The 25018-nt window shown below is 37.8% G+C and overlaps 1 pseudogene; it reads right to left on the bottom strand.

Annotated features, from left to right (window-relative positions):
* Positions 1–22126: 22126 nt before the first annotated feature.
* LOC147365981 (small ubiquitin-related modifier 1 pseudogene) lies at positions 22127–22613 on the bottom strand (annotated as a pseudogene).
* Between the last annotated feature and the right edge of the window lie 2405 nt (positions 22614–25018).

Raw genomic sequence — 25018 nt, forward strand, 5'->3', positions numbered from 1 at the left:
TTCTAATTTCTTTGATTTACATAAGCCTGTCCAGCTTTCCCAGCATTACTTACTGAAAGTGTATCTTTTCTCCATGGTATATTCCTGCCTGACTGTCCATAGGTGTGTAGGTTTATTTGGGGGCTCTCTATCTGTTTCATTGATCCATATGTCTATTTTTGTGCCAATACCACACTCTTTTGATTAATGTAGCTTTGTAGTATTATTTGAAGTCTGGGAGGTTTATGCCTCCAGCTTTGTTATTTTTCCTCAGGATTGCTTGGCAATTCTGAATCCTGATCAAGGTCCATCCTGGTGAATATTCCATGTGAGATTGAGAAGAGTATATATTTGGATGATGTTGAATGAAGTAGTTATAGATATAAGTTATAGCCAGTTTATTAATGGTGTTGGTGAGTTCAGTGATAGCCTTCCTGACTTGCTCCCTGTAGGACATGTCCATTTCTGATCAATGAATGTTGAAAACTCCACATATAATTGTGGATTCATCTGTTTATCTTTCTAATTCTATTAGTTTTGCCTCACATAGTTTGATCTATTTTTGGTCAGGTGCATACATGTTAAGTATTGTAATATCTTCTTTAAAAATGGACCCCTTTATCTTTTTTTTATTTATTTATTTTAATTGGAGGCTAATTACTTTATAATATTGTATTGTTTTTCCCATGCTGCTGCTGCTGCTGCTGCTAAGTCGCTTCAGTCGTGTCCAACTCTGTGCGACCCCATAGACGGCAGCCCACCAGGCTCCCCCGTCCCTGGGATTCTCCAGGCAAGAACCCTGGAGTGGGTTGCCATGTCCTTCTCCAGTGCATGAAAGTGGGAAGTGAAAGTGAAGTCGCTCAGTCGTGTCCGACTCTTTGCGACCCCATGGACTGCAGCCCACTAGGCTCCTCCATCCTTGGGATTTTCCAGGCAAAAGTACTGGAGTAGGGTGCCATCGCCTTCTCCTATACGTCAACATGAATCCACCACGGGTGTACACGTGTTCCCCATCTGAACACCCCTCCCACCTCCCTCCCCGTACCATCCCTCTGGGTCATCCTAGTGCACCAGCCCCAAGCATCCTGTATCCTGCATCGAACCTGGACTGGCGATTTGTTTATTATATGATATTATACATGTTTCAATGCCATTCTCCCAAATCATCCCACCCTACCCTCTCCCACAGAGTCCAAAAGACTGTTCTATACATCTGTGTCTCTTTTGCTGTCTTGCATACAGGGTTATCGTTACCATCTTTCTAAATTTCATATATATGCGTTAGTATACTGTATTGGTGTTTTTCTTTCTGGCTTACTTCATTCTGTATAATAGGCTCCAGTTTCATCCACCTCATTAGAACTGATTCAAATGTATTATTTTTATCTTTAGGCAGTGCCCTCTATTCCTGCTACTGTCTGCTCTGTCCCAAATTATTATATCTAACACTACTTTTCTTGGATTAGTATTAGCAAAGTATTCTTTTCTACATACATTTACTTTAAATCTTTTTGTGTTTATGATTAGTTTTTTGCAGACATACTGTATTTGGGTTTTTTTTTTTTTTAATCCACTCATAAAATTTTTGTCTTTTGATAGATACATTTAGGTCATTGACATTCAAAGTGATTATTGATATAGTTAGATTAATATCTACCACATGTTATACTCATTGTGGCCTTTGTTCTTTTTTCCTAATTTTGTCTTCTCCTTTTTTCTACATTTTGTGATTTTAATTGAACATTTATAAAACTCCATTTCTCTCCTGTCTTAGCATATCAGTTATACTTTTTTTTTTTTTACTTTTTAAATGATTACACCAGATTTGCAATATACATTTATAGCCAACCTGAGTCTTCTTTCAAATAACACTATACCTCTCACAGGTAGTGTGAGTTCCTTATAAATAATCCTAACTCCTTCTTCCAGTCCCTTTTATCATTGCTATAATTTATTTCACTTATGTGTAAGCATGAATTAAAGTATGTGTATGTAGAAATCGAAACACATTATAATTATTCTTAACAAACTGCTATCTGGTCAATTAAAATGAGAAAAATAAAAGTTTTAATTTTATCTTTACTTATCCCTTCTTTAATGCTCTTTCTTACTTCATGTAGATCTGAGTTTTTGACCTATATTATTTTCCTTTGCTCTAAAGAAATAGCTTTGATATTTCTTGCAAGGTAGATCTACAGACACATTTCCTCATTTTGGAGGGTGGGGTGGGGGGAGCTGAGAAAGTCTTTATTTCTCCTTCACTTTTGAGGGATAATTTTAGTAGACATAAATTCTAGATTGGTAGAGTTTTTTTCCTCTCAATACTTTAAATATTTCACTCCATGCTCTTCTTGCTTGTGTACTTTCTTAGGAGAAATTGACTGAAATTCTTATATTTATGTCTCTATCAGTAAGATATTTTTAATCTCTGAGTTTTCCTATTTTTTCTTTATCTTTGATTTTCTGTAGTTTGGAAATGATAAGCTTAGGTGTAGCATTTTAGACATTTATCCTGGTTGGTATTCTTTCACCATCCTGGATCTATAGACATTAATTTGGGGAAATTTTCAGTCATTATTGTTTCAGCTATTCTTCTCTTACTTTTTCTTCTCTTTCCTTTTTATTCTTATTATGTATATGTTACACCTTTTGCCGTTATTCCACAGTCTTTGGATATTCTGTTTTTTTCCTCTATTTTTCAGTTTTTGGAGATTTTATTGGTATATCTTATAGTTCAGGGATCCATTTGCTATGGCTGGTCTACTAATAAATTCATTAAAGGTATTTTCATTTCTGTTAAATTGTTTTATTGCTAGCATTTTTTTTTTTGGATATTTCCTAGGATTTCCATCTCTCTGTTTTAATTTGCCATTTATTCTTGCCTGCTGTCTACTTTATCCATTAGTGCCCTTAGCATTTTAGACATAGGTGTTTTAAATTATGATCTTATTATTCCAACATCACTGCTATGTCTGGTTCTGATGTGTACTCTGCCTCCTCAAAGTTTTTTTTTTTTTTCCTTTTGATATGCTTTGCAATTCTTCTGTCATAGACAGGCATGATGTACTGAGTAAAATGACCTGTAAACAGGCCTTTTGTAATGTAGTGGTGAGGTGTAGGAAGATGGGAAATATTCTGTAGTCTAATGATTAGTTCTCAGTCTTATAGTGAGCCTGTGCCTCTGGACTATGAACTTAACAAGTGTTTCTCAGGCTTTTTCTTCCCTCCCAGTCTTAGGTGGAACAGGATGCTAGAGCTATCTGGAGTTGGGTATTACCTTTGTACATGTGTATGTGTGTGCGCACACACGTGCATGCACACACATGTGCTCAGTCAAGTCTGATTCTTTGTGAACCCCATGGACTATAGCCCACCAGGGTCTTCTGTCCATGGGATTTTCCAGGCAGCAATACTGGAGTGGTTGCCATTTCCTTTTCCAAGGGATCTTCTGGACCCAGGGATCAAACCTGCATCTCTTGCATCGGCAGGCAGATTCTTTACCACTGCACCACCTGGGAAGCCCCAGATATTACCTTTGTTGCTGTTCAGTCGCCCAGTCATGTTTAACTCTTTATGACCCAATGGACTGCAGCACGCCAGGCCTCCCTGTCTCTCACCATCTCCTGAAGTTTGCCAAAGTTCATGTCCATTGCATCAATGATGCCATCCAGCCATCTCATCCTCTGACACTGTCTTCTCCTTTTCACCTCAGTCTTTCCCTGCATCAGGGTCCAATGAGTTGTTTTTCCAATGAGTTGGCTGTTCACATCAGATGACCAAAATATTGGAGCATCAGCATCAGTCCTTCCAATGAGTTTTCAGGGTTGATTTTTGTAAAGATTGATTGCTTTGATCTCCTTGCTGTCCAAGGGACTTTCAGGAGTTTCCTGTAATACCACAGTTTGAAGGCATCAATTCTTTGGCACTCTACCTTCTTTACAGTCCAGATCTCACAGCCATACATGACCACTGGGAAGACCATAGGCTAACTATACAAACCTTTGTTGGCAGAGTAATGTCTATGCTTTTCCACACACTGTCCAGGTTTGTCACCATTTTCTTGCCAAGAAGCAATCGCCAATTTCATGGCTGAAGTCACCATCCACAGTGATTTTAGATTAGAGCCCAAGAAAAGGAAATCTGTCACTACTTCCACATTTCCCCTGCCATGAAGTAATGGGACCAGATGCCATGATCTTAGTGGTTTTTTTTTTTTTTTTTTAATATTTAGTTTTAAGCTGGCTCTTTCACTCTCTTCCACCCTCATCAAGAGGCTGTTTAGTTCCTCTTCACTTTCTGCCATTAGACTGGTATCATACATATCTGAGGTTGTTGATGATTCTCCCGCCTATCTTGATTCCAGTTTGTAATTCATCCAGCTCAGCATTTCACATGATGTGCTCAGAGTATAGGTTAAACAAACAGGATGAGAGCAGACAGCCCTCTCATACTCCATTCTCAATCCTGAACCAATCAGTTGTTCCATACAGGGTTCTAACTGTTGCTTCTTGACCAGCACATAGGTTTCTCAGGAGACAGGTAAGGTGATCTAATATTCCCATCTATTTAAGAATTTTCTGCAGTGTGTTATGATCCACACAGTCAAAGGCTTTAGTGTAGTCAATGAAACAGAGGTAGATATTTTTCTGGAAATACCTTGCTTTCTGTATGATCCAGCAAATGTTGGCAATTTGATTTCTTGTCCCTCTTCCTTTTCTAAACCCAGCTTGGGCATCTGGAAGTTCTTGGTTCACATAATGCTGAAGACTAGCATACAAGATTTTAAGCATGACGTGACTAGCATGGGAGATGAGTGCAGTTGTCCAATGGTTTGATCATTCTTTAGTGATACCCTTCTTGGGAATTGGGATGAGGATTGGTCTTTTTTGAGTCCTGTGGTCACTTCTGGGTCTTTCAGATTTACTGACATGTTAAGTGCAACACCTTGATGGCATCATCCTTTAGGGTTTTGAATACTCTACTGGAACTCCATTACAACCATTAGCTCTATTAACAGCAGTGCTTCCTAAGGCCCACTTGACTTCACACTCCAGAATGTCTGGCTCTGGGTGACTGACCACACCATCACAGTTATCTGGTTCATTAATATCTTTTTTGTACAGTTCTTCTATGTATTCTTTCCATCTATTCTTGATCTCTTCAGCATCTACTAGGTCTCTACTGTTTCTGTCCTTTATTGTGTCCATCTTTGGGCAAAATGTTCCTTTGATATCTCCAATTTTCCTGAAGAGATCTCTAGTCTTTCGCCTTCTGTTTTTTTCCTCTAGTTTTATGCATTGTTCATTGAAGAAGGCCTTCTTGTGTTTCCTTGCTATTCTTTGGAACTCTGCACTTAGTTGGATATACCTTTCCCTTTCTCCCTTGCTTGTGGCTTCTCTTCTTTCTTCAGCTATATGTAAAGCCTCAGATAACAACTTTGCCTTCTTGCTTTTCTTTTTCTTGGGGATGTTTTTATTCACTGCCTCCTGTACAATATTGTGGACCTCTGTCCATAGCTCTTCAGGCATACTGTTTATTAGATCTAGTCCCTTGAATCTATTTATTACCTCCCCTGCATATTCATAGGGGATTTAGGTTGTACCTGGCTGGTCTAGTGGTTGTCCCTGCTTTCTTTAGTTTAAGCCTGAATTTTGCTATGAGAAGCTGATGATCTGAGCCACAGTCAACTCCAGGTCTTGTTTTTGCTGACTCTGTACAGCTTCTTCATTTTTAACTACAAAGAATGCAATCAATTTGATTTTAGTATTGACCATTTGGTGATGTCCATGTGTAAAGTCATCTCTTGTGTTATTGAAAGAGGGTACTTGCTATGACCAGTGCATTCTCTTGGCAGAATTCAGTTAGCCTTTGCTCTGTTTCATTTTGTTCTCCAAGACCAAACTTGTCTGTTACTCCAGGTATCTCTTGACTTCCTACTTTGGCATTCCAATCGCCAATGATGAATAGAGCATCTTTTTTGGTGTTAGTTCTAGGTCTTCATAGAACTGATCAACTTCAGCTTCTTTGGCATTAGTGGTAGGGACATATATTTGAATTACTGTGACGTCGAATGGTTCACCTTGGAAATGAACCATGATCATTCTGTCATTTTTGAGGCTGCATCCAAGTACTGCATTTCAGACTCTTTTGTTGACTATGAGGGTTACTCCATTTCTTCTATGGGATTCTTGCCCACAGTAGTAGATATAATGGCAATCTGAATTAAATTCACCCATTCTTATCCATTTGAGTTCACTGATTGCTAAGATGTTGATGTTTATTGTTACCATCGCCTGCTTGACCATGTCCATTTTACCTTGATTCATGGACCTAATATTCCAGGTTCCTATGCAATACTGTTCTTTACATCATCAGATTCTACTTTCATCACCAGACACATACACAACTGAGCATCACTTCTGCTTTGGCCCAGCCATATCATTCTTTCTGGGGCTATTATTTCTGTTCTTCCCCAGTAGCATATTGAACACCTTCTGACCTGGGGGATTCATTTTTCAGTGTCGTATTTTTTTGTCCTTTTATACACTTCACGAGGTTCTCATGGCAAGTATACAAGGATGGTTTGCCATTTCCTCCTCCAGTGGATCACATTTTGTCAGAACCCTCTGCTATGATCCATCCTTCTTGGGTGGCTCTACATGACATGGCTCATAGCTTTATTGAGTTATGCAAGCCCCTTCACCACAACAAGGTAGTGATCTGTGAAGGGATTACCTCTACCTCAGGTTAATTTGCTTCTGATAAGACCCCAGCAGGTTAGGCTCTAGTTATCTCCTTTCCTCTGAGTGCAGGTCTTGTTAAGAAAAAGAGTATGCTGGTATGTTTCAAAATAGTCCTTTTTCCACTGCCTTTGCTGGAAACATGAGTAGATTTTTGTCCAATATTTTCCAGAAATCAGGTTGGGCTCCTGAAAATAAATCTCACTCAGAATTGTTGTGGTTCCACTTAAAGTGAGTTTACTGGGAACTTTTGGTTCTCAGAGTGGTCCTCACTGAGCCTTCAGCAATTTGTCAATTACAGCTCAGAGTTTCCTACCTGGCACTGTTTTCCACAGTGGTCTCAGCTCTGGTAAACTGTGATTCCCCAGATTTGTCTATCTCTTAAATTTGGAGGTTGCAGTGTGCCCTGGATCTTCCCTTTTCTAATGGATCCAAGAAAAGCTGTTGATTTTTTAATCTGTTCAGTTTTTCACCTATTGTTCAGATAGACTGGAAGCTTCCAAGCTTCTTATATGCAGAACTAGAAACTAGAAGTCTCCTGAACATTTATTTTAATGTTTGCTGGCCATTTGCAGTTCTACTTTTACAAATAGTTATTTATGAATAGAATACCTTTATTTTTCTTATTTATATGTAAGAGTTTTTGAGAATTCTGGGTATCAATGATTTTATAGCTACATTAAGAACATTTTCACCAATATGCTGTTAATTTTTGACCATTATTTTTACCATAGAAATGTGTTTAATTTTTTATGCTTTAAACTTTATCAGTATCTATATATATTTTCTGACTCTGGAACATTTCTCCTTTGAATTTTAATACATTTTTTAATTCATGCTCTACTTTTAGAAACATAAATAGAAAAAATATCTGTAATAAGTGTGATGGTTGGGTTATTTAAGTGCTTTTCTATTTAACTTTTGAAACTTTTCCTTCTCTGACATCCTTTTTGCCCAACTCTGTCCTGCCTGGAGAAAATTAGGACTTTTTTACAGAAGAAATCAAAGCACAATAGGACACTATTCACTTGAAACTCTGAGGAGCCTAGGATCAATGATCTGGCAACACACATATTAAAGTAACATTGGTGGTACTGCACCAGCAGAAAAAAACAATTGTGTCTTATTTCTCCAGAGGAACACTTTTGTTTCCTTTATTACAGAAGTAAAAACAAGTGAAAGGCTTGCTAGAATCTCTTAACGTAGTACAAGGAGCAATCAGAGGAGACTGCTCTGACCAAGATCAGTGTTTGCCACATGCAAATCTCTGATTAACAAATCTTTAGGTAGATTAGGCTCATCAAAGACTCTCTCTAGGACTGTTTCTAGATCTGAGAGTAGAACAAAGATTAATGGGCACGGCAAGTGCATATAAAGACAAAAGACCTAGAATTTACCTCACAATCAGCAGATACCAGCCAATGCCCAGCTCATGACTGGCATGAGGTCAGGGGCCTTGTCCTCACAAATGCAAAGCCCACCCCTGACTAGGATAAGTGGAGAAGTTACCTAAAAGTTTATCTGAAGGATGGTTTAATAGTATGATTGCTGCTGCTGCTGCTAAGTCACTTCAGTCATGTCTGACTCTGTGCGACCCCAGACACGGCAGCCCACCAGGCTCCCCCGTCCCTGGGATTCTCAAGGCAAGAACACTGGAGTGGGTTGCCATTGCCTTTTCCAATGCATGAAAGTGAAAAGTGAAAGTGAAGTCCTTCAGTCGTGTCCGACTCTTAGCGACCCCATGGACTGCAGCCTACCAGGCTCCTTCATCCATGGGATTTTCCAGACAAAAGTACTGGAGTGGGGTGCCATTGCCTTCTCTAAATAGTATGATTAGTTCAGGTTTTAAACTGGATAAGAGATACACTTAATTTTTAAAAAACCAATCAGTAGGTGGTTTCTAATGAAAGAGACCAGAGCAACCAATGAAAAATAAAGGGGATAGAAATATTACTTTCCTTGTATCTAAGTTATAGAAAGGTAGCTTGTAATCAGCTGAACTCATTATAAAGCTCAAATTATTAGAAGGTCATGAAACTGCATAAAGAAGTTTTGAGAAAAAGACCTTGGCCTGCTGAAGGCCAAAATCACCATGAGCTATGAGGGAGGAAAAAAAAAAAAATTCTGTGTATTCCTTTCCATACAGAATGCATTTATTTTAAAGGGAATTTTCTTTTACATTAATATTTCTCTGTAACTTCAGTCTTCCAATAACAAAAATGGATTCAATTTATGAGTAGAAAATATAAAACAGATATATTTTAACACATAGGATCTAAGTTGTATGCAACTATTTTGTATCTAGGTAAGAATCATTACAATTTGAAGTGATTCTGATATTGCTCTCATTTATCTATTTGTTTTGCTCTCATCCTTAAATTTCAAAAAAGTCAGTATTTAATTTTCATCACTGGACCATAAAAAACAGAATGACTGGAATCCAGAAAAAAAGCCTATGAGTAGATGACCTATAATCTTTGGTTCATCTTGCTAAGTCCCTTCAGTTGTGTCCGACTCTGTGTGACCCCATAGACGGCAGCCCACCAGGCTCCCCCGTCCCTGGGATTCTCAAGGCAAGAACACGGGAGGGGGTTGCCATTTCCTTCTCCGATGCATGAAAGTGAAAAGTGAAAGTGAAGTCCTTCAGTCGTGTCCGACTCTTAGCGACCCCATGGACTGCAGCCTACCAGGCTCCTCCACCCATGGGATTTTCCAGGCAAGAGTACTGGAGTGGGGTGCCATTGCCTTCTGCTTGATATACATCTTACAATTCCATAAAGAAAAAGTCGTGCCTGTGAAATTGGAAAAAGCATATTAAGTAATATGGGTCAAGAGTTTGTCATTAAATATTTATTGAATAATGCAAATAGTCTCATCAGTTGTTTTAGGGATATACTTCCGATCATTTTTGCAGCATATGTCATCATTCCTGACCATTTGAAGTGACTCACAGAGTGAGATTCTTTGATTTCTGCCAACACAAGCCTCATACTGGGACTCAAAGCACATAAGAGCAATAATGTGAGGGTTTAACTTACTCCAAATTGTTCCAAGATTATTTTTATGACTAGGAGTAATAGCTTCACCTTTTTATTCAATTTAATGGTAGTAATTTTATATCGTTTGCTTCATGCTAGGAAGTCCTAAAAAATAGCATTGTCTTGCAGTCCTGAATAGCTTGTTAGGACCCAAAGGGCAGTAGCTGAATTTACCAACATGGGCAATGATACAACCTCCACAGAGATTTATTGACTGAAATGATGATTTACCAGCCCTCTCATATAAACGATTCTCTCAACAGCTAGGACAGAAGTTTCAAAGGTCCATAGCTAACATTTTAAGCTGCCAAACTGTAACATAACATTTTGATTTTGTCAGACTTGTTCCTTTAATTGTACCTTTTACTATTAAAGTAATGGTAGTAAAAATGAAAAAAAAAATTAAAAATAAAAAGGCCCTATATAAATGAATAATCTTTTTTCAAATATGGTAGAATTGAAATAAACTCAAATTTCATGATCTATACTTGCTCAATTCAAATATTAGAACTAAATTTTCTGCCCTTAATTTGTTTCCATAACCTACTGTATTGTATTTATATGAGGAAATATTGGATTTTCTTCTTTAGCTGTTCTGAGGCTTGAATTCAGTAGATTGTTTTCATCTCAAGCTTATCTAATTTAGGCAGTATAGTGACAATAATTCTGAATTACTTCTCTAGGAAGGTAAAGTAGTATTCAATTTAAAAGTAATAAAAGGCAAACTATTTATATATTTAGGCATAAGTAGATACTTAAGTAGTCAATGAAGTATTATTCAGCATAACTAGTCTCAAGAAATTACAATTTTTGCACAATATGCATGCTAGTCACACACACATTTGATCAGCCATCAAAATGTTCATTTATTAACTAACTTACATTCTTTAAAAAAACCAATGCTAATGACTGTATATCAAAGTATAGTTCCCTACTCTTAAATGCAAAATTAACCACTTTATTTTAGATTTTGAAATTTTAGATTGGTTAATTATATTGTTTCCATTACCACTAAAAGATAATTAGCACTTTGTTTTCCCCACAAACTATCATTATTAAAAGTCAACATAACTTTATTATATACAGAGGGAATTTACAGACAGCTTTACATAGATTGGAACTTCCCAGGTGGCACAGTGGTAAAGAATCTGCCTGCCAATGCAGGAGACAAAAAAGAGTCAGATTTGATGCCCTGGAATAGGAAATGGCAACCCGTTCCAGGATTCTTGCCTGGAAAAATCCATGGACAAAGGAGACTGGTGCTACAGTCCATGGGGTCACAAAGAGTCGGACATGACTGAACGCACACATTTAACTTTATTATATTATTAAAAATGACAGAAAGTATAAACTAATGGATAACAGTTCTTTAAAAAGATACAATTTTAATTTTATTGTAATGTGATAAAGTTCTTTTGGTTTTGCTGTTTTTAAGAAGCTAAGAACAATGCTTTTATTGAGAGAATAGTTTTTGTTTTGAGAACTATTTTGATAAGCCTCTTATAGGGGAGGGAGGAAAGAAGACCCTGAGAAGCAAGGGAGGACATACATTAGCTTAAAGCAAGAAACAAAAGAGATGTAGGACTTCCCTTCACAAGAGAAAAATAGGGGTTTGGGGAAACTAAAGAGAAAGAAGAGAAAGCAATGAAGCAAGATGGTGAAAAGCTGGAACCCTGTGTAAGTTCCCATCTTTCAAAAACTTTATGTGAAGTTTTGAATATGCATATGTGCATGTAAATATAGCTTATTTGATAGGACTTGAGAAGGACCAAAGGTCTGGACAGCATAAGCCCTGTGGAGGAAAGCCATGCGACTAACTGATCCCTAAACTAAGCTAACTCTGTTTAGTTCTGTGCAGGATCTCCAAATCAGATGGAGCTAAAATCTCATTGACTTTACACACACATAAACACATACACAACAACAGAGAGAGAGGTGCAGGCAGGCAAACATACACAAAAGAGTCTTTCTTAAAATGCCTTTTTATATGTAGGATTCCTGCTTGAGAAAAAAAATCCTGCATTCTTATTGTCAGTTAGGGAAATAACATTACAAACTAGTAGAACCAAAGACCATGTAATAACTTATTGTTATATTTCATGTTTTTATCATGTCAACCAGGGCAAACAACTCGGAGAAGGCAATGGCACCCCACTCCAGTACTCTTGCTTGGAAAAAACCCCATGGATGGAGGAGCCTGGTAGGCCACAGTCCACGGGGTCGCTAAAAGTCGGACACAACTGAGCGACTTCACTTTCACTTTTTACTTTCATGCATTGGAGAAGGAAATGGCAACCCACTCCCATGTTCTTGCCTGGAGAATCCCAGGGACGGGGGAGCCTGGTGGGCTGATGTCTATGGGGTCACACAGAGTCGGACATGACTGAAGTGACTTAGCAGCAGTAGCAGTATGGCAAACAAATTTGAATATGCATATTATATATATATATATGTATATAGTATTGATTATATGTGTACAGTAAAAGTCAAAAATTTAGATAATCTATAAACTTTTCATTCTATAGATAGATTTTTTTGTTGAAGAAATTCCTAGACTGTTGTCTATTTCCAAAACTCTCCGGATCCTTTCTTGCAGATATGCGTACAAGTAATGCAAACTCTCTTTAATCTTTATATAAGCACATCATAGTTAGGAGCATGAATTTTTTGATCTCTATAAAATGTCATTCTATTGATCCTAAACCCAGGTAGAAATAATTTTGTATTTGGAGAACCCCCAAGATGTCCCTTTTACCTTAGCTATTTTCTATTGAGGCTAAGTTAAAAGAAAACATGAAAGATTTCTTTGATTTTTATTTTTTAGCAAGAATTCATAAGAAATGTGCAGAGGTCTTTTTAATTCCTTCACTCCTCTCAAATAAGTATTCCCAATACACTGAAAGGCAAAAATCATAAGTTCAAAATAAACAGCTTTTTATGATTAAAAAAAAAAAATCCAAAGCTACTTACTGAATTTTCTCAATTTTAAGTGCCTTGAAGTCTTGAAGAACTACATCTGACTGGAATCCATTCTCCATCTCCTATTTCTCCCAACCCTACCTTCAATTCTTTCCCTATTCACTACTCTGCAGACACTAAACATACATGAGTATATATTCAGCATGTAGGGCAGCCTTATATTACAGACAAAAGAAAAATATACATTAACTCAACGGGAAAAAAACCGCTTTGTACTTTCATGTATTCTTCTGTTCTTCCAATGGATGATAATTGCCTATCTGTACCAAGCACTGTGCTAAATATTGGAGACAAAATAAAGGAAAAGAAAGGAATAATCATAAATAAATGATACAATGGGAATGCACCAGAAGTGAGGAGAGCAAAGCATCTGAGTGTGTGGAGAGAATGAAGGAGCCACAGTAAGGGTTTCTTAGAGAAAATGACTTTTAAATCAGCTACATAAAGAGAAGAGTAGGAAGGGAAACAGAGGAAGATCAGAAGTCCAGAGAGAATATGGCCTATTCAACAAATTTTAAAGTTGTCAACATGATTGGAACATGAAACAAAGGGAGGCAGTGAAGAGTCAGGAGAAAGGCTGGAGAAGCAGTCAAGGGTCAGAACTGGCAGGTGTGATTTTCATCCTAATGGTGACTTAGAAAAAAAACACTCAGGACTTACATGAGAATCATTATAATAAAATATGCTTTAAAACTATGATGACTTCTTTGTGAAGAATAGGTGAGGGGAGGTAGTGCTGGGCAACAACAAAAGCAGAGCTGTTGCAGCAATTCAGATAAGAGCTGATGGTGGCTCCTCTGAGTTTGTGATTGAAGTGAGAGAAGGGAAAATGGCCATAGAATAGAGTGGGTAAGAAAGAGTGAGTTTCTGTATGGAGGTATCAGGGGAAAATGGGGTTAAGGAAAGCTGCCAGAAGTTTGGTGAGGATAACCATGATGTTGGTTTTATTCTTTGAAAGTAAACACAAAGGTGGTAATAAAGAAGGTTGTATGTGGGGGGAGGGGGTAAGGCAATAGGTTCAATTTTGGGTATGTGGATTAGAGAATCCAGCAAGATACTTGGGTAGAAATGTTGAAAAGGTAGTTGGACATTTGGAATAAGTTTTGGAAAATGGTAGGAGTAGGTCTGGAGAAGGCGATGGCACCCCACTCTTGTCTGGAAAATCCCATGGACAAAGGAGCCTGGTAGGCTGCAGACCATGGGGTCGAGAAGAGTCAGACACGACTGACCAACTTCACTGTTACTTTTCACTTTCATGCATTGGAGAAGGAAATAGCAACCCACTCCAGTGTTCTTGCCTGGAGAATCCCAGGAACGGGGGAGCCTGGTTGGCTGCCGTCTATGGTGTCACACAGAGTTGGACACGACTAAAGTGACTTAGCAGCAGCAGCAGGAGTAGGTCATTAGTACATGAGGGATAATTGAATATTTGACGGTAGACAAAACCACTTTGACAAATGTAGAAGAAAACCTAGTACAGAAACACTAACCTTCAAGGATATGTGCAGCAGTGGAAGAAAAGAATAGTGTGGTATGGTGTCACAGGGCCAAAGTAAGAGAGTGCTTTCTGAAGAAAAGAAGTTAAACAAGATTTAGTAATGAGAAGGTCACTAATGCCTAATAAAATGTTTGTAACTCTAATAAGGAAATGCTCATCAACAGAGATAGTGTGAGTTGAGAAACAGCAAGAATGAGAAAAGTAACATCATCAATAGTTAAGATTTATAAAAATAGACTCACCTCCTAAGAAGTATCAGCAATACCCAAAGCATCAGTAGGCAGAGAAAAGTATAAAATGAAGTGTTTACAGAGATCTTTCAATAACTGGCAAGTAACACAGTTAGGGAGGGCCTTTGAGTACCTAGTTTGCAGTGACATTTATGGTTGTTAGTGCTTTTGGTGGCCTTACTTTCTCCCATTTGTTTGCTTTCAGGGTCTAGACAGTTCGAAACTCAGAAAGAGATTGGGCATGATGAGTAAAATAGCATGGTGGAGTATTCCAAGGTTTATCTTAGAACTACCTGTTAGGAATTCATACTAGGACAACCTCCTACCTAAGTGAAGTGAAAAGCAATCGCAAATAAAATATGAGATGAGATGCAAATCTCAACTAGGCACAGAATTTCACATTGCAGAGGTTTTTTTTGGGGGTATCATATTCCACTAGCAGAGACAAAGGTCAGGAGGCTTGAATGTCAATAAAAATGTTATCAACGTATATCAGAGATGGATAAGAGGCATAAGTGCAGTTTAAAATTCTGATACTACATTCATCACAGAGAATGCCTCCATTTACAATAAGGGTCCCCCAGAAAAATAGGAAAGCATCCAAGGCCATTTTGGAGTAATTAAGTACAGCAGTATATCCCCTATGAATATTCACTTTAGTGGGTGTAGCAGCTGAATAAGGAGCTTTTTTTTTTTTTTTTAATATGTAGGGACTGTAGATAGAGGGGATCTTCTAAATATGCAATTATTCACACCATGCAACTTATATTAACTCATACCATAAAAGGCATTCCCATCTTTCTTTGTCTGACTGCTCCTGTTTGATCATTTTATATAGACCCCAACTTGAAGCTGACTCTTAATTCTTATCTAGTATTCCTGTATCCACAGGGTGAACTGTATTTAATTTTCTTTGGATAGTTTTTATTCTTTTGGTTGACAATTACTCTATATCATATTATACTACTTCAAATTTTTGGAGAAAAATTTAACTAGGGACACAGCAATCAAAGCTCTTGCTTTAATTTTTAAAAACATATAAGGAGTATTATTTTAGGAACAGCAAAATAGTTACAAAAATTTAAATCTGTTTCTCCTGGTGATATGAATTTTTCAACTTCAGCTGTCATAAACAGGATGTTCTGGAAGCTACCTTTTTGAGTTGTTATGTTTTTGAAATGGTTGCAGAGCTTTCAAAGCTTCCTCTAGGCAACTGTAAAACTCTGAAACACACGGTAAGATGATTTCGCCAGAAGGGAGAGGAATTTGTAACAGCTATTTTTAGCACTGGACCCTCAGCACCATGGACAGCACACTCAAGTGTACTAGGACAACCCAAGCTGGAAGGACCTTGGTTGGAATGCCACTAATAGCCCCTTCAGGACCTGACCCTTCTAGGAATGTGACATTCTTTAGCAAAAATGAAAAAGAAACAAAACTTGGTTTATCAACAGCACTATGTTATTACTAGCATCTCAGGTCTCATCTCCCTTCTTGCTTAGCTTTTATATGACAGTACCCATCAAAATCTGAGAAGAACTAATAGTCACAAATGCAAGTCAGATTTAGAGGATGAGATCTGTTCTGGGTCATTCCCACTGTGCCACCTCAGATGAGCTTTTCTGTACTCTACGTAAGTTCAAGGTCAGTGGTTTAGAAGATGATTGCAGAAGAACAAAGAAATACAGGAACATGGAAAATTTTTGCTAATACTTTAAGAAGTATTAAAGCTTTTGGATATGATAGAAAAGGGACTGGACTCAGGGTCAGTATGCTTAGTAACTAAGAGCATTCTCTTAGTGTAGTCTTTGTGTAGTCTTTAGAAAGTCATCTTATCTCCCAGAGTTGATTCCTTCATGAGTAAAAATAAAAGGTCTAGATTAAATGATGACAGTATTATATAGTTTTCAAAAGGATTTTTTCCATATATGCTATGATTCCATATGCACATAATTTTAGTGTATTGTTTGTAGTATATTTGTTAGATTCTATTCTCCCTCAAGTGAGAGATTGCAGAGAAGGAAAAAAATATTCATGTTAAGACAAAAACTGAGATGACAAGCAATTATACAACTGTAGCAATTAATTACACTAAAATTTAAAAGCTTGTACTCTGCATATTTTAAGCCATTAGACTGAAAAACAATCTGTCATCTATCTGCATCCACCCTATCATTTAAATATTGCAATATCTTTAGCATTTATCACATATTCTGAGACCCAAATTTTAATACCCCCCCCAAAAAAAAACCCACTAAGAAATCTTTAGCGTTCTTCAAGCAGAGGGAGACAGTAGTGTCTGGTATACTCACGGAGGGAAATGTGAGCATCCATTTAGGACTCATTTCTTTCCAGAGGTTCCTGGTTCAAACTGGTCCCTGAAAAGGGAAAAACAAAACAAAACAGTGAAGGAGTTGTGATTGTAAATGACCCTCAGGGTATAAAAGGAATGGGAATGGAAGAGATGTGTCTTTGGAATGAGATGTTCTAGACAAAATTTGGGACAAAGAGGCTTTTAAGGAGTGAAAACAGGCTTTGGTCAAGCCCCAAGCATTAGTGACTGTGATGTAGCAACAGCAAAGAAAGAGTTCCAGTTTCTATGCCTAAATTTTATGCTTTTGCACTTTTGTTCTCAACTCTAATAGCAAAGAAAAAACAGATGTGTTTCTTTAAACCCAGACTTACTGAATCAGATTAGTCATAAATGCCCTAACAAAATCTCTTCAAAAAATTGAAAATGTTATCAAAGATGTGGAGAAACTAGAGTTAATAGTGTTACTAGCAGCTACTCCAACAAAAATCTGAGAAATGTTAGGTATGAATTGAGAGGGGAAAACAAAAAGAAACTCAAGAAACAGAAATCTGGAGGAATTGTGATTGTGCTGGCTTCCCTACCTGGGTTTTTTACTTATGTGTGTGTGCTAAGTCACTTAAGTCATGTCTGACTCTGTGCAGCCCTATGGACTGTAGCCTGCCAGGCTCCTCTGTCCATGGGATTCTCCAGGCAAGAATACTGGAATGGGTTGCCATCCCCTCCTCCAGGGAACCTTCCCAATCCAGGGATCAAGCCCATGTCTCTTATGTCTCCTGCATTGGCAGGTGGGTTCTATACTGCCAGCACCACCTGAGAAGCCCTTTTCCTTATAAATTTTGCTTGTATTTTTGAGACTCTTAAAGAGAAGATTTTCATATAGAAAACGAATAAAAATCCAGTTTTGGGATAAATATATTCAAGTGAGAAGAGAGCAGAAACTATTCAAGCAAGCTGAATAAAGATACTAAAAATCTCAGGAATGTGAAAGAGGTTTGGTACTAGAGATGACCCTTGGGAGATGGTTAAGATTCTGTCAGGAAATTTGAAAGATGGACCATAGTGGTAAAATCAGGTAAGGCCATTTCATAAAGGGATGTTACCATGTTAAGGGGTGTAGACTTAATTTGAGGGTCATGAGGAGAAAGGTAAATGTTTTAAAAGAGTAATTAAATTTGAGATAACTGGTATCAGCATAGATGCTGAGTTGGAGTGGTGAAAAGCCAAAAGGAATGGGGAAGAGCCAGAAGGGAGGAACTAGAGAACTACTGCAATAATCCAGCCTAGAGATGGAGGAAGGAGACATAATATAGTAGTGATAGTAAAGGGCGGGGGTGGGGGAGGAAACTGGAGAGGTATATGAAAGGTTAACAATCAGACTTAGTAAAAGATTGAGTGTAGGGTTGTTAAACTACTGGGAGCAGCTTTCAACATAGGAGCTTGGAGAACCAACTGAATGACAATTTTATCAACTGGATTAGGAAATGCAAGAACTAAGTCATTTGCAATTTAGCCAGTCTGGGTAAGCCTGTGTGATATCCAGGTGGAAATTCTCCTCTTGTAAGTTTGGAACCCAGGAAATAACAAAAAATTGAAATTTACAATAGATCATCTATAGATATCTAATACTACAAATGCTCTACCATTGTACACCCATGTCGCCTTCCTCCAATTCCTTCGGCACTTGAAATTAATAAAAACCCTTTGAGATCAGGCTTTTTTTTGTTGTTGTTGTTGAATGTTTTTTTTGTTGTTGTTGTTGTTGAATTTTTTTTTTCTAATTTTATTTTATTTTTAATCTGTGCAATTATGCTGGAAAAGGGACTGTAGACAGACAGTCTGTCAAAACATCAGCTCAAACCTAAGAGGATGCATTGTATATTAAAAAAAGAAAACATGCAATCTCTCCATAGTTTGTTTTAGTAATCAAATGTGTTAATGTTATCTCAGGTCCCACTACATCTTATGGAAAATACTTACAGTTTTTCCAAAATCCTTAAACAGTTTTCTGTAAAATACATCCACTTTAAATTATATTAGGCATTTTTTTTTAATGCACACAATTGACATAATTTAAGGACCACCATGGATCCTTTCACACTTTCATTTAAAAAAACAAAATGTCTTCCATTAAGAAGATGTGAGTTCAACACAATAATTTGATATCCTATTCATTTGCTGTAAATAGTACCTTATTTGTATTTAACTTTGTATGTTGTACACCAAAATAACACGTACAAGACCCTCTTCTGATTTTGTAAAATCATAAATCCATTTTACACACATTGATAAAAAATTCAAACAAGGCTAACAGTGCTCATATGTACCTTAAATCATTTCTTAAAATAAATGCAAATTTATTTTACTTATTTTATCTAGTGGCTCAGATGGTAAAGTATCTTCCTACAATGCAGGAGACCTAGGTTCCATCCCTGGGTGGGGAAGATCCCCTGGAGAAGGGAATGGCAACCCACTCCAGTATTCTTGCCTGGAGTATTCCATGGACAGAGGAGCCTGACAGGCTCTAGCACGTAGGGTCGCAAAGAGTCGGACATGAATGAGCGACTTTCACTACTGACTTGGTTAATGAACATTAATGAAATAAAATTTAAATATCATTTAATCATCTTTTTTATCCCAGCTAAGAATCCTCAGAAGAAACCACCAAAATCCTTTGGTGAAATACTTAGGTTTAACTAATAATTTTTTTTTTTCTTTTTTTGAGTCTTCTCTTTTCCTTACTTGCTCCCCTCCAATATCCATCAGCAAAGTCAACAAAAACATATTCTAAATCCATCCCCTTTTCCCTCTAATCTCTAAATGTGCCCTAGTCCAGCTAACAATCATCTCTTACCTGGGACCTTGAATTGTTTCTCTTTCACTCTTGCCCACACCTTAAATAGATCCTCCCTTTAAAATAATCTTTTAAAATAGAATATGTCATTTATCTACTTAAAACCTTCAAAAGCACAAGTAAAATGAAAGCTAAACATGTTACACTATTTAGGTCCTATGTAATCCTGTGCCTGTCTGTCTCCAACCAAATTTAATCTATGTGCTCCAGCCATTTTGGGCTGATTCTGATTCTGCAAACACACCAGGGTCCTGGCACCGGCTCTTCTTTCTATTTCCAACACTGTTTCCTTCATATTTGCTTAGCTGGCCTTTTCTGTTCCAGATCTCCCCGTAGAAATAGAAAAGCCTTTTTATCACCTAGCTTAAGCAATGCCTCATGACTCTACCTCGTCAGAATATTTTAATTCTCTTCACAGCACTCGTATTTGATCACTCAGAGAGTTCTCTTGTTTGTTTGTTTATTGTCCATCTTCCAATATGTAATAGTAAAGTCCAGGAATATTCTGTGCATGGAAGAGATTATTACAGTGATGGAGAGCACAGGTATTGGCATCAAATAGCTGAGGTTTGAAGCTTTGATTGTAACTGCTATCCTCTGGAAAGTTCTTAACACTTTGCCTCAGTTCCTCACATGTAAGATAGGACTAACATTAGTGTACACTTCATAAAGCTCTTGTGAATATCAAATAAGCTAACCAGGTATTGGTGTATTTTAAGGATCTGAGAAAAGCCATCCACTGTTTACCTCTGGATGTCAACACCTGGAACAATACTCAGTACAAGTGGAAACTTAATAAATACTTTTTTTTTTTTTTTTAAAGAAGCAGAGGAAAGAAGAACAATGTACCTCTATTTATTAATATATTGAAGTGATTCATTCTCTTTTAGAAAAGATTTGTTATTTCCTTTTTTCAGTTCTAAGGTATAGGCATATACCCAAATGGGAATTTATTTTTCACTTTGTACTCCAACTCCTCATGGATGTAAATTACTTTGGAGCTTGAATGGTCTCTCTTATAAAATGGAACTAATAATCCCTGACCTTTAGCACGCCGTAGAAATGTAAGGCAAAAGAGAACTGAAAAACAGCAATAATGTACTGGCTGTTTGTTAATTTAGCTGCCTTCTCTGTGTAACCCCACAGCTGCAATACAAGGCAGTTTCAATTGTAAACTGGAAAGAATATAAATTACGGCTAATTGAAAGTGCCAGGGAGACCCGAAAGATGACAAAATGCAATTACCCAAATTGGATGTGGGCCAGGCCAGGACTGGTATGTCTGCTCTTAGAAATAATGTGAAGTTTTATGTGGTAAGAATAGCTTGTTAAAATATGGCTGGTAGAAACAGCTGGTACCTCAGTTTCCCCCAGGCTCCTCACAGCCCTATGTTTCCAGGACCAAGTGCCCCTGTTTATGGATGGGGGCACTATGGAAGTTTATGGATGCTTCTTTTTCACAAATGACCACATATTTGCATAGATCTGACTTTATATCACTTAAAACCCAACAGTGCTCCTGGTTTCCTGGTCTGGGATATCTGATGCCCTTTGGGGATAATTTATCTCAGAAACCTCAGGCTATTAATTTGGTTTCAGGTTGGAAACTGCTGCTTCCCCGTTCTTGAGGATAGAATAAAACATAATCTGGTCCTCCCCTTTAGACAACAAAACAGAATTTAATATAATATTTTTCTTTTATGTATCTTGGGCTTTAATTCCATGGCATATAAAGAATACTTGTAAGATTTTTTTTTTTTACAAATATTTTGTTTATTTTAATGACACTGGTACAGACAATGTCCATTTAAAACCCATATCCCAGGCCAAAAAGTACAAATAAAGTCAAAAAGAGCAGCTTTCTGTTGTATACACTTCTGCATGAATAACTTTAACCGCTAATGAAAATTAGATCTTTTCTAGGATCTTCTGACAAGATTTTTCATCTTAAAATGGTTTCTCTTCAGTGAAGCCATCTTTGGAGTTAGTCATTATTCTCAACATCTCTGTCATTTTGACTCCAACTGGATATTCCTCTTCTTTTGGTCCAGACCCTCAGATTTTAAAAGTAGCTTCAAATTAAGGAAAGGTCATTTTTCCACAATTCTGTTTTCCAAAAAAGTTCCATTCTCCAGGAATGAAGCAATCACATGCTAGAACTTCAGAGCCAATTGGAAAGTCATAAGGAACACGAGTATTAGTTGATCTTATTTATCACAAGCCTGCAAATGCACAGTCCTAGAAAAGGCGGCCTCTCTATGCACATATGTAATTTTAAAAAGGAAAGAGTGATATAAAGGGGGCTGAGGTTTGGTCACCAAAAATCAGCATAATTAAAGGAAACAGTAATGAATAATGGGCACTAGAATTCAAATTACCAGATGTTTTAAAGAGATAGGGTGGCAGTTTTCGATTCTGTTTTGAACACCACATTACAAAAGAACTATTAAAAAAAAAAAAAAAGGATTAAAGGGAAAGAAAAAAAATAAAAAGAGTATCTAAACCGTTGAACGACCCCCTGTTTATTCCTGATAAACTTCAATCACATCTTCCTCCGTTCCCAGTTCTTTTGGAGTGTGATTTATCGGCAATTCTCTGACCTTCAAAGAGAAACCTGAGTGAAATCATGGGAACTCCCTGTCTTTGACGGTATGATTGAGTTTCTTGAGATGCGTCGTCATTTTCATTTTGAAGTGAATCTCACTGCTATCCTGTTCGTTGACTTTAATATATTCTCCTTCCTCCTTATCCCCGAAGTCTTCGATCGAAGGTTTTGCTTCCTGGTAAGACATGATGAAGGTGGCTTCCCCCCGGGTCTCTGCACACCAGCGGCCTCAGGAAGGTAGAACCTTGCTCCGGGGTTTACAAATCCCTCTCTACGCGACAGCACAACACTGTGGCTAAAGGGACTTCCCCTACGCCTTCTACTTGTAAGATTTATCTATTAAATTTTTATTAGGTTTGCTTTTAATCTGAGATGTATATATATGCTGCTGCTGCTAAGTCGCTTCAGTCATGCCCGACTCTGTGCTACTCCATAGACGGCAGCCCACCAGGCTCCCCTGTCCCCGGGATTCTCCAGGCAAGAACACCCGAGTGGGTTGCCATTTCCTTCTCCAATGCATGAAAGTGAAAAGTGAAAGTGGAGTCGCCCAGTGTGTCTGACTCTTCGTGACCCCATGGAGTACAGCGTACCAGGCTCCTCCGTCCATGGGATTCTAAGTTCATTAATATATTTCAAGGTGTAAGAAAAGTAGGTTTCTTCCTAATACCTATCTGCCTTGTGGTAGTTTCATTATTCCCACTTAACACAAGGGTAAACCTGGAGCTAGGTTAAAAACCTTCCACACAATCCCTCAGCTCCTCCCTGACTAAAGTAGAGATTCCAGCTCAGGCCCAGGTGATCACAGAGCCTCTACTTTTCCGTCAACACCCTTCTGTTTTTGAAGAAACTAGATGCAAAAATGTAGAGAAGACAAATAAGCTGGATCCCCACTATCTATGACCTTAAAGAGTTTAAGACCTGGTCATGGAAAATGTAGTATAAACATACTTAAGTAGAGACATTCCCCCTACTGGTCCCAGCCTTTTCCTAGAGCCCAAGTTGTCTTTATTACTGCAATTCAGTCATATCTGACAGGGTCTGTGTCCTGGTTGAAAAAGGGAAAAAAGTGAAAGTGTTAGTTGCTCAGTCGTGTCCAGCTCACTGTGACTCCATGGAATTCTCCAGGCAAGCCATTCCCTTCTCCAGGGGATCTTCCCAACCCAAGGATCAAACCCCAGGTCTCCTGCATTATACACAGATTCTTTACCATCTGAGCCACCTGTGAGACCAAAGGACACCCATGGGCTTGAGGGGCCAAGTGGTCAGAAAAGTTATTACAAATGATAACCTCCAGGAGGCAGAGTTGATATCAGCGTCTCCTACTACAGACATAACCTCTTGCATCTCCATGTAAGAAGAATACATTCCATGCTGCTTGACATGTACCAAATATTACATGTTTGCTGAGGGACTGATTTAATCCTGCATTAAAAGCATCTTGCACTGACCCTGAAGCAAGGCCTCATTAACTGTTGTTAGTGTGATAGCTAAAAGTAGTCATACTGGGGCACCTAGGTTCCAATTTCTGCTTCACCTCTTATTAACTGGGCAACTTTAGACAAATCAATAATCTCTCTGTATCTCAGACTTCTTACCTATAAAATAGAGATCTAAGATTCCCCACTATAAGAGTTAAATGAATTGTTGTTCAATCACTAGGTCATGTCCAGCTTTTTGCGACCCCATGAACTACAGCAAGCCAGACTTCCCTGTCCTTCATTATCTCCCTGAGTTTGCTCAAACTCATGTCCACTGAGTCAGTGATTCCCATTTCCATCTCATCCTCTGTCACCCTCTTCTCCTCTTGCTCTCAATCTTTCCCAGCATCAGGGTCTTTTCCAGTGAGTTGACTCTTCGCATCATGTGGCCAAAGTATTGGAGCTTCAGCTTCAGCATCAGTCCTTCCAGTGAATATTCAGGACTGATTTCCCTTAGGATTGACTGTTTGATCTCCTTTATGTCCAAGGGACTCTCAAGAGTCTTCTCCAGCACCACAGTTTGAAAGCATCAATTCTTTGGTGCTCAGCCTTCTTTATGGTCCAGCTCTCCCATCCATACATGACTACTGGAAAAGCTTTGATTAGATGGACCTTTGTCGGCAAAGTGATATCTCTGCTTTTTAATACACTATATAGGTTTGTCATAGTTATTCTTCCACAGAGCAAGTGTCTTTTAATTTTGTGGCTGCGCAAAATGCATTAATATCTGTGCAATGCATAGAATTCTCCAATTTTGATTGAATGAGCTTAAATATTCCCTTATCATGGTCACAAACTTCTGTTCCTTGCTGGGGATTGAAATGTATTTAGTTTGCCCTGCCCAGTGTATAGAATGAAAACTGAATTCGAATGTATTCATAAGGGGCACACACTCTTCATTTTCACACAGCCCTTACTATTGTGTTTCTATACATTCTGCACTCTACAATTCTGTATCGTCTGTCACACCTCCAGTACTTTGTCCTAAGACAGTGGTAAAATGGTTAGGGAGGACAAAGACAAGGACTTTAATCCATTAGGATGCCACAGAGATTTGATTCAACACTTCTTAGATGCAATTGTTCAAACAACTGTAAATCCATGTCAAAATATATCATCTAGGCTATATCTTTATATACACAAATTAATTCTTTAATTCTTTCCTTACAATAGTCTTTGTGGAATATATCTTCCAATGCTATGTAACATTCACACAACAGTCAGAGGTTATATACCAAATGTTAATTGTGTTTTGTTTTTTTTTTTTTGCTGTAAAGAAATTTTCAACTTTTTATTTATAGAAAGGT

This window comes from Bos grunniens, chromosome 9 (genome assembly GCF_055505025.1).
Source record: "Bos grunniens cultivar Pamir isolate PY7600 chromosome 9, Bosgru_T2T1.0, whole genome shotgun sequence".
In the NCBI taxonomy this organism is placed as follows: Eukaryota; Metazoa; Chordata; class Mammalia; order Artiodactyla; family Bovidae; genus Bos; species Bos grunniens.